The sequence below is a fragment of the Mustelus asterias genome, unplaced genomic scaffold (genome assembly GCF_964213995.1).
Source record: "Mustelus asterias unplaced genomic scaffold, sMusAst1.hap1.1 HAP1_SCAFFOLD_3535, whole genome shotgun sequence".
NCBI classification, from domain to species: Eukaryota; Metazoa; Chordata; class Chondrichthyes; order Carcharhiniformes; family Triakidae; genus Mustelus; species Mustelus asterias.
The window spans coordinates 1-10,354 of NW_027593480.1; the positions used below are offsets into that span (position 1 = coordinate 1).

The window sequence follows — 10,354 nt, forward strand, 5'->3', positions numbered from 1 at the left end:
TGTCCCTCTCTCTCTCTCTGTCCCTCTCTCTCTCTCTGTCCCTCTCTCTCTCTCTGTCCCTCTCTCTGTCTCAATTTGGCATGGCCAATCCACCTAACCTACACATCTTTGGACACTTTGGCGGCACGGTAGCACAGTGGGTTAGCGCTGCTGCTTCACAGCTCCAGGGTCCTGGGTTCGATTCCCGGCTTGGGTCTCTGTCTGTGTGGAGTTTGCACATTCTCCCCGTGTCTGCGTGGGTTTCCTCCGGGTGCTCCGGTTTCCTCCCACAGTCCAAAGATGTGCGGGTTAGGTTGATTGGCCAGGTTAAAAAATGCCCCTTAGAGTCCTGGGATGCGTAGGTTAGAGGGATTAGCGGGTAAAATATGTGGGGGTGGGGCCTGGGTGGGATTGTGGTCGGTGCAGACTCGATGGGCCGAATGGCCTCCTTCTGCACTGTAGGGTTTCTATGATTTCTAGAGCGGGAACATGTTAGTAACACAGGAGTTTCATGGTAGTTACATGTCAATTTCATTGTGGTTCCATGTCAGTTCTATGTTGGCTCCATGTTACGTACCATGTCAGTTCTATGTTGGTTCCATGTCAGTAATATGTCAGTTCTATGTTGGTTCCATGTCAGTGACATGAGTGTAACATGTCAGTTCTGTGTTGGTTCCATGTCAGTGACATGAGTGTAACATGTCAGTTCTATGTTGGCTCCATGTCAGTGACATGTCAGTTTCAATGGTGGTGACATGTCTGTTCCATGTCTTCACATCAGCCTTTCTCTCCCCTCTCCACCACAGAGATTCCAACGAGAGATCCCAGCGTTTGGGGGGGGGGGGGGCTGGTGGTGTGGGAGGGGGGGTGAGATTCAGGAGGTGAGAGTTCAACCTCACTCAGCCCCTCCCTCCCTTCCTGGGGGGGGACCCTGTAGGAGATGCTGCAGGGAGGTGGGTTCAAGTCGCAGCAGCAACCCCCCTCCCCAACCCCACCTCCCGCCCCCGCCTGCCCCCCAACCCCCACCCCCGAGGCCCTAAGGGTACATTCCCTCAGTTGGACGGGTCCATGACCCAGCCCACAGGAATGCCCAGAGTGTATCATCGATTCACAGGCGAGTGGCATAGCGGACAGTGAAGAAAGTTATCTCCGATTGCAACGGGATCTTGATCAATTGGGCCAGTGGGCTGACGAATGGCAGATGGAGTTTAATTCAGACAAATGCGAGGTGATGCATTTTGGTCGATCGAACCAGGGCAGGACTTACTCAGTTAATGGTCGGGCGTTGGGGGAGAGTTACAGAACAAAGAGATCTCGGGGTGACAGGTTCATAGCTCCATGAAAGTGGCGACACAGGTGGACAGAGTGGTGAAGAAGGCATTCGGCATGCTTGGTTTCATCGGTCAGAACATTGAATACAGGAGTTGGGACGTCTTGTTGAAGTTGTACAAGACATTGGTAAGGCCACACTTGGAATACTGTGTACAGTTCTGGTCACCCTATTATAGAAAGGATATTATTAAACTAGAAAGAGTGCGGAAAAGATTTACTAGGATGCTCCCGGGACTTGATGGATTGAGTTGTAAAGAGAGTGCCTTTGGTACATTGGCCTTTATAAATCGGAGTATCGAGGATAAAAGTTGTCCTCGAGCATTTTGACAATATTATATCCTTGCCATCACATTCCAACTTCTCAACCTCATTTATATTAATGATTTGGATGAGAATATAGGGGGCATGGTTAGTAAGTTTGCAGATGACACCAAGATTGGTGGCACAGTGGACAGTGAAGAAAGTTATCTCCAATTGCAACAGGATCTTGATCAATTGGGCCAGTGGGCTGACGAATGGCAGATGGAGTTTAATTTAGATAAATGTGTGGTGATGCATTTTGGAAGGTCTAATACAGATAGGAAATATACAGTAAATGGCAGGACCCTTAGGAGTATTGATAGGCAGAGGGATCTGGGTGTACAGGTACACAGGTCACTGAAAGTGGCAACGCAGGTGGAGAAGGAGTCAAGAAGGCATACGGCATGCTTGCCTTCATCGGCCGGGACATTGAGTTTAAAAATTGGCAAGTCATGTTGCAGCTTTATAGAACCTTAGTTAGGCCACACTTGGAATATAGTGTTCAATTCTGGTCGCCACACTACCAGAAGGATGTGGAGGCTTTGGAGAGGGTTACAGAAAAGATTTACCAGGATGTTGCCTGGTATGGAGGGCATTAGCTATGAGGAGAGGTTGGAGAAACTTGGTTTGTTCTCACTGGAGGTTGAGGGGAGACCTGATAGAAGTCTACAAGATTATGAGGGACAGAGTGGATAGTCAGAAGCTTTTTCCCCCAGGGTGGAAGAGTCAGTTCCTCGGGGGGCACAGGTTTAAGGTGCGAGGGGCAAGGTTTAAAGGAGATGTACGAGGCAGATTTTTTACACAGAGGGTGGTGGGTGCCTGGAACTCGCTGCCGGGGGAGGGAGTGGAAGCGGATACGGTCGTGAGTTTTAAGGGGCGTCTGGACAAATCCATGAATAGGATGGGAATAGGGGGATACGGTCCCCGGAAGGGTAGGGGGTTTTAGTTCAGTCGGGGACAGCATGGTCGGTGCAGGAGGGGCCGAAGGGCCTGTTCCTGTGCTGGAATTTTCTTTGTTCTAGATAAATGCGAGGTGATGCATTTTGGTCGATCGAACCAGGGGAGGACTTACTCCAGTGTTGTTGGAGCTGCACCCATCCAGGCGAGTGGATGCACATCTTTGGACACTAAGGGACAATTTAGCATGGCCAATTCCCCTAACCTACACATCTTTGGTCACTAAGGGGCAATTTAGCATGGCCAATTCCCCTAACCTACACATCTTTGGACACTAAGGGACAATTTAGCATGGCCAATCCACCTAACCTACACATCTTTGGACACTAAGGGACAATTTAGCATGGCCAATCCACCTAACCTACACATCTTTGGACACTAAGGGACAATTTAGCATGGCCAATCCCCCTAACCTACACATCTTTGGACACTAAGGGGCAATTTAGCATGGCCAATCCACCTAACCTGGACATCTTTGGACACGAAGGGGCAATTTAGCATGGCCAATCCACCTAACCTACACATCTTTGGACACTAAGGGGCAATTTAGCATGGCCAATCCCCCTAACCTACACATCTTTGGACACTAAGGGACAATTTAGCATGGCCAATCCCCCTAACCTACACATCTTTGGACACTAAGGGGCAATTTAGCATGGCCAATCCACCTAACCTGGACATCTTTGGACACGAAGGGGCAATTTAGCATGGCCAATCCACCTAACCTACTCATCTTTGGACACTAAGGGACAATTTAGCATGGCCAATCCACCTAACCTGGACATCTTTGGACACGAAGGGGCAATTTAGCATGGCCAATCCACCTAACCTCCACATCTTTGGACACTAAGGGGCAATTTAGCATGGCCAATCCCCCTAACCTACACATCTTTGGACACTAAGGGACAATTTAGCATGGCCAATCCCCCTAACCTACACATCTTTGGACACTAAGGGGCAATTTAGCATGGCCAATCCACCTAACCTGGACATCTTTGGACACGAAGGGGCAATTTAGCATGGCCAATCCACCTAACCTACACATCTTTGGACACTAAGGGACAATTTAGCATGGCCAATCCCCCTAACCTACACATCTTTGGACACTAAGGGGCAATTTAGCATGGCCAATCCACCTAACCTACACATCTTTGGACACTAAGGGACAATTTAGCATGGCCAATCCACCCTAACCTGCACATCTTTGGACACTAAAGGACAATTTAGCACGGCCAATCCACCGAACCTACACATCTTTGGGCACGAAGGGGCTGCTTTGTCCTGGATGGTGTGGAGCTTCTCCAGTGTCGTTGGGAGCCGCACCCATCCAGGCGAGTGGAGAGTTATTCCATCACACTCCTGACTTGTGTCCTTGTAGATGGTGGGACAGACGAGCGGAGGGGAGGGGAGGGGAGGGGAGGGGAGGGGAGGGGAGGGGAGGGGAGGGGAGCGGAGGGGATCGGAGGGGAGGGGAGCGGAGGGGAGGGGATCGGAGGGGAGGGGATCGGAGGGGAGGGGAGCGGAGGGGAGGGGAGGGGAGCGGAGCGGAGGGGAGGGGAGCGGAGCGGAGCGGAGGGGAGGGGAGGGGAGGGGAGGGGAGGGGAGCGGAGCGGAGGGGAGGGGAGGGGAGGGGAGGGGAGGGGAGGGGAGGGGAGGGGAGGGGAGCGGAGCGGAGGTACTCTCCGCAGGATTCCCAGCCTCTGACCTTGGTGAGTCCACATTTGGAATATTGTGTGCAGTTCTGGTCACCTCACTATAAGAAGGATGTGGAAGCGCTGGAAAGAGTGCAGAGGAGATTTACCAGGAAGCTGCCTGGTTTGGAGGGTAGGTCTCATGAGGAAAGGTTGAGGGAGCTAGGGCTGTTCTCTCTGGAGCGGAGGAGGCTGAGGGGAGACTTAATAGAGGTTTATAAAATGATGAAGGGGGATAGATAGAGTGAACGTTCAAAGACTGTTTCCTCGGGTGGGATGGAGCTATTACAAGGGGGCATAACTATAGGGTTCGTGGTGGGAGATACAGGAAGGATATCAGAGGTAGGTTCTTTACGCAGAGAGTGGTTGGGGTGTGGAATGGACTGCCTGCAGTGAGAGTGGAGTCAGACACTTTAGGAACATTTAAGCGGTTATTGGATAGGCACATGGAGCACACCAGGATGATAGGGAGTGGGATAGCTTGATCTTGGTTTCAGATAAAGCTCGGCACAACATCGTGGGCCGAAGGGCCTGTTCTGTGCTGTACTGTTCTATGTTCTAACCTGCTCTGGTAGCAACAAAGAGGACAAGGGCTTTGCGGAGCATCCTTGCCAGAAAGCGATGACAAGAACACAGCGCGGATTCACACTCACCTGCGCGGTAGCGTTAGGGTCTCCCTCTCCTGACAAGATATCGTGAGCAGCGCTGAGCATTATCACGTAGGAAAAGTTATTACAGAGTCCAAGAATCCTTCCAATAGAGAACAGGACAGAAACAGTCAGAATCCAGCTCACTCTGAACCCCATTGTCCCCCATCAAACACTCCCAGGACAGGTACAGCACGGGGTTAGATACAGAGTAAAGCTCCCTCTACACTGTCCCCATCAAACACTCCCAGGACAGGTACAGCACGGGGTTAGATACAGAGTAAAGCTCCCTCTCCACTGTCCCCCATCAAACACTCCCAGGACAGGTACAGCACGGGGTTAGATACAGAGTAAAGCTCCCTCTACACTGTCCCCCCATCAAACACTCCCAGGACAGGTACAGCACGGGGTTAGATACAGAGTAAAGCTCCCTCTACACTGTCCCCCATCAAACACTCCCAGGACAGGTACAGCACGGGGTTAGATACAGAGTAAAGCTCCCTCTACACTGTCCCCATCAAACACTCCCAGGACAGGTACAGCACGGCGTTAGATACAGAGTAAAGCTCCCTCTGCACTGTCCCCCATCAAACACTCCCAGGACAGGGACAGCACGGGGTTAGATACAGAGTAAAGCTCCGTCTACACTGTCCCCCATCAAACACTCCCAGGACAGGTACAGCACGGCGTTAGATACAGAGTAAAGCTCCCTCTACACTGTCCCCCATCAAACACTCCCAGGACAGGGACAGCACGGGGTTAGATACAGAGTAAAGCTCCCTCTACACTGTCCCCATCAAACACTCCCAGGACAGGTACAGCACGGGGTTAGATACAGAGTAAAGCTCCCTCTACACTGTCCCCCATCAAACACTCCCAGGACAGGTACAGCACGGGGTTAGATACAGAGTAAAGCGCCCTCTACACTGTCCCCCATCAAACACTCCCAGGACAGGTACAGCACGGGGTGAGATACAGAGTAAAGCTCCCTCTACACTGTCCCCATCAAACACTCCCAGGACAGGTACAGCACGGGGTTGGATACAGAGTAAAGCTCCCTCTACACTGTCCCCCATCAAACACTCCCAGGACAGGTACAGCACGGGGTTAGATACAGAGTAAAGCTCCCTCTACACTGTCCCCCATCAAACACTCCCAGGACTGGTACAGCACGGGGTTAGATACAGAGTAAAGCTCCCTCGACACTGTCCCCCATCAAACACTCCCAGGACAGGTACAGCACGGGGTTAGATACAGAGTAAAGCTCCCTCTACACTGTCCCCCATCAAACACTCCCAGGACAGGTACAGCACGGGGTTAGATACAGAGTAAAGCTCCCTCTACACTGTCCCCCATCAAACACTCCCAGGACAGCTACAGCACGGGGTTCGATACAGAGTAAAGCTCCCTCTACACTGTCCCCCATCAAACACTCCCAGGACTGGTACAGCACGGGGTTAGATACAGAGTAAAGCTCCCTCGACACTGTCCCCCATCAAACACTCCCAGGACAGGTACAGCACGGGGTTAGATACAGAGTAAAGCTCCCTCTACACTGTCCCCCATCAAACACTCCCAGGACAGGTACAGCACGGGGTTAGATACAGAGTAAAGCTCCCTCTACACTGTCCCCCATCAAACACTCCCAGGACAGCTACAGCACGGGGTTCGATACAGAGTAAAGCTCCCTCTACACTGTCCCCCATCAAACACTCCCAGGCTCCCAGGACAGGGACAGCACGGCGTTAGATATTCCGCTTCCCGCTTACCAGAATCCAGTCAAATTTCTACAGCTCCTTCCACGTTCTGTAGGGAAAAAAAAGTCTGTTTAGGATGGAGGGGGAAATCGAGGGAGAGTGCGGGGGGAGGGAGGGGGAATCGAGAGGATACGGGGAGAGTGCGGGGGGGAGGGAGGGGGAATCGAGAGGATATGGGGAGAGTGCGGGGGGGAGGGAGGGGGAATCGAGAGGATACGGGGAGAGTGCGGGGGGGGAGGGAGGGGGAATCGAGAGGATACGGGGAGAGTGCGGGGGGGGAGGGAGGGGGAATCAAGAGGATACGGGGAGAGTGCGGGGAGGAAGGGAGGGGGAATCGAGGGGATACGGGGAGAGTGCGGGGGGGGGGGGGGAGGGGAGGGGGAATCGAGGGGATACGGGGAGAGTGCGAGGGGAGGGGAGGGGGAATCGAGGGGATACGGGGAGAGTGCGGGGGGGAGGGAGGGAGGGAGGGGGAATCGAGGGGATACGGGGAGAGTGCGGGGGGAGGGAGGGGGAATCGAGGGGATACGGGGAGAGTGCGGGGGGGAGGGAGGGGGAATCGAGGGGATACGGGGAGAGTGCGGGGGGGAGGGAGGGGGAATCGAGGGGATACGGGGAGAGTGCGGGGGGGAGGGAGGGGGAATCGAGGGGATACGGGGAGTGTGTGGGGGGAGGGAGGGGGAATCGAGGGGATATGGGGATTCTGTCTGAAGGGACCCTCACCTGGAATTATGCTTCGTGGAACATCATCTTCATCTAGACAGAGAGAGAGAGAGAATTAGAGGCAGCGCCGCACTGTGGGAGTGTCAGTGCTGAGGGAGCGCCGCACTGTGGGAGGGTCAGTGCTGAGGGAGCGCCGCACTGTGGGAGGGTCGGTGCTGAGGGAGCGCCGCACTGTGGGAGGGTCGGTGCTGAGGGAGCGCCGCACTGTGGGAGGGTCAGTGCTGAGTGAGCGCCGCACTGTGAGAGGGTCGGTGCTGAGGGAGCGCCGCACTGTGGGAGGGTCAGTGCTGAGGGAGCGCCGCACTGTGGGAGGGTCAGTGTAAGGGAGCGCCGCACTGTGGGAGGGTCAGTGTAAGGGAGCGCCGCACTGTGGGAGGGTCAGTGCTGAGGGAGTGCCGCACTGTGGGAGGGTCAGTGCTGAGGGAGCGCCGCACTGTGGGAGGGTCGGTGCTGAGGGAGCGCCACACTGTGGGAGGGTCAGTGCTGAGGGAGCGCCGCACGGTGGGAGGGTCGGTGCTGAGGGAGCGCCGCACTGTGGGAGGGTCAGTGCTGAGGGAGCGCCGCACTGTGGAGGGTCGGTGCTGAGGGAGCGCCGCACTGTGGAAGGGTCAGTGCTGAGGGAGCGCCGCACTGTGGGAGGGTCAGTGCTGAGGGAGTGCCGCACTGTGGGAGGGTCAGTGCTGAGGGAGCGCCGCACTGTGGGAGGGTCAGTGCTGAGGGAGCGCCGCACTGTGGGAGGGTCGGTGCTGAGGGAGCGCCGCACTGTGGGAGGGTCGGTGCTGAGGGAGCGCCGCACTGTGGGAGGGTCAGTGCTGAGGGAGCGCCGCACTGTGGGAGGGTCAGTGCTGAGGGAGCGCCGCACTGTGGGAGGGTCGGTGCTGAGGGAGCGCCGCACTGTGGGAGGGTCAGTGCTGAGGGAGCGCCGCACTGTGGGAGGGTCAGTACTGAGGGAGCGCCGCACTGTGGGAGGGTCGGTGCTGAGGGTGCGCCGCACTGTGGGAGGGTCAGTGCTGAGGGAGCGCCGCACTGTGGGAGGGTCGGTGCTGAGGGAGCGCCGCACTGTGGGAGGGTCAGTGCTGAGGGAGCGCCGCACTGTGGGAGGGTCAGTACTGAGGGAGCGCCGCACTGTGGGAGGGTCGGTGCTGAGGGTGCGCCGCACTGTGGGAGGGTCGGTGCTGAGGGAGCGCCGCACTGTGGGAGGGTCAGTGCTGAGGGTGCGCCGCACTGTGGGAGGGTCGGTGCTGAGGGAGCGCCGTACTGTAAAAAGTCAACCCAAACCTCTGTCCTGCAGCCTGCCCCCCCCACTGGTCCCAGGCTAACGGAGGGGTGCTGATGCTGACTAGAGGGATTCTGGGACCGCGTACGGTTCTGATGCCAATTGGAGTGACCTGAGGTTAACCTCAGGGTCCCCAAGACCAACTGAACCATCCCAAGGTCAACTGTAGGATCCTGAGGTCAACTGGTGTGTCTCAAGATCGCATGGAAGGTCCAAAGACCAACTGGAGGGTCCTGAGGCCAACTGGTGTGTCTCAAGATCGCATGGAAGGTCCAACGATCAACTGGAGGGTCCTGAGGCCAACTGGAGTGTCTCAAGATCGCACGGAAGGTCCAAAGACCAACTGGAGGGTCCTGAGGCCAACTGGAGTGTCTCAAGATCGCACGGAAGGTCCAAAGACCAACTGGAGGGTCCTGAGGCCAACTGGTGTGTCTCAAGATCTCATAGAAGGTCCAACGGTCAACTGGAGGGTCCTGAGGCCAACTGGAGTGTCTCAAGATCTCGTGGAGGGTCCAAAGACCAACTGTACGGTCCTTAAGGCAAATCGAGTGTCTGAAGATCACGTAGAGGGTCCAAAGGCCAACTGGAGGGTCCTGAGGCCAACTGGAGTGCCTCAAGATCTCGTGGAGGGTCCAAAGACCAACTGGACGGTCCTTAAGGCAAATTGAGTGTCTGAAGATCACGTAGAGGGTCCAAAGGCCAACTGGAGGGTCCTGAGGCCAGTTGGAGGGTCCTGAGGCCTAAATGGGGAGGGGAAATCAGGATAGGTCACCCCCCCTGCCTCACCTGAGGATTCCTGGAGGGTCCCCCCCTCACTTGAGGGGTCCAACATTGCATTAGCCTCCATGGCAGTTCCTTCCTCTTTGCCTCAATAATTTGCAAAAAGAGGGGGGTGCAGAAGGTCCCCCTCCACCTCCAAAACTCTCCCCCCTCCCCCTCCACCTCCTGCAAAAAAAACCCTCCTCCAAAACCCCCTCCTTCCTGCAAAAAAAGACCCTCCACTTCCCCCTTCCAATCTGTTCCCACTGCAACCAGCCCAAGATGCCAGTCTCAAAGATGGCCGCCTCCTGCTGATCACAAACGCCAACAAAAGGGGGCGGAGCAAGAGGGACCAAGGCAGGGAGGAGCAGGGCCTGGCCTCCCAGTCGCAGCGCCACCACACTGGCACCTGGTGGCACCGCAGCTGTTCCAACCCCTCCTGGGGAGGTCACCCAGAGAAGGCATTGGAAAGGCTTGGAATGGACAAGATAGAGCCGAGGAATTCCATATCCTTGATCCCCCGCTTCCCCCGCCCTCGATCCCTTCAGAGTCAGAGGTTTACGGCATGGAAACAGGCCCTTCGGCCCAACTTGTCCATGCTGCCCCTTTTTTTGTAACCCCTAAGCCAATCCCAATTGCCCGCGTCTGGCCCATATCCCTCTATACCCATCGTACCCATGTAACAGCTTGTTAAAAGACAAAACTGTACCCGCCTCTACTACTACCTCTGGCAGCTCGTTACAGACACTCACCACCCTCTGTGTGAAAGAATTGCCTCTCTGGACCCTTTTGTATCTCTCCCCTCTCAACTTAAACCTATGCCCTCTAGTTTTAGACTCCCCTACCTTTGGGAAAAGATATTGACTATCTAGCTGATCTGTGCCCCTCATTATTTTATAGACCTCTATAAGATCACCCCTCAGCCTCCGACGC

The 10,354-nt window shown here is 55.3% G+C and overlaps 1 long non-coding RNA gene across 1 annotated transcript; it reads right to left on the minus strand.

Moving 5' to 3' along the window:
- Positions 1-4,911: 4,911 nt before the first annotated feature.
- LOC144490634 (uncharacterized) lies at positions 4,912-9,584 on the minus strand. Its single transcript, XR_013497313.1, has 4 exons — positions 9,449-9,584; positions 7,387-7,419; positions 6,676-6,712; positions 4,912-5,009 (listed from the first exon to the last, which is right to left on the minus strand). It is a non-coding gene; the product is annotated as an uncharacterized LOC144490634 (long non-coding RNA).
- Between the last annotated feature and the right edge of the window lie 770 nt (positions 9,585-10,354).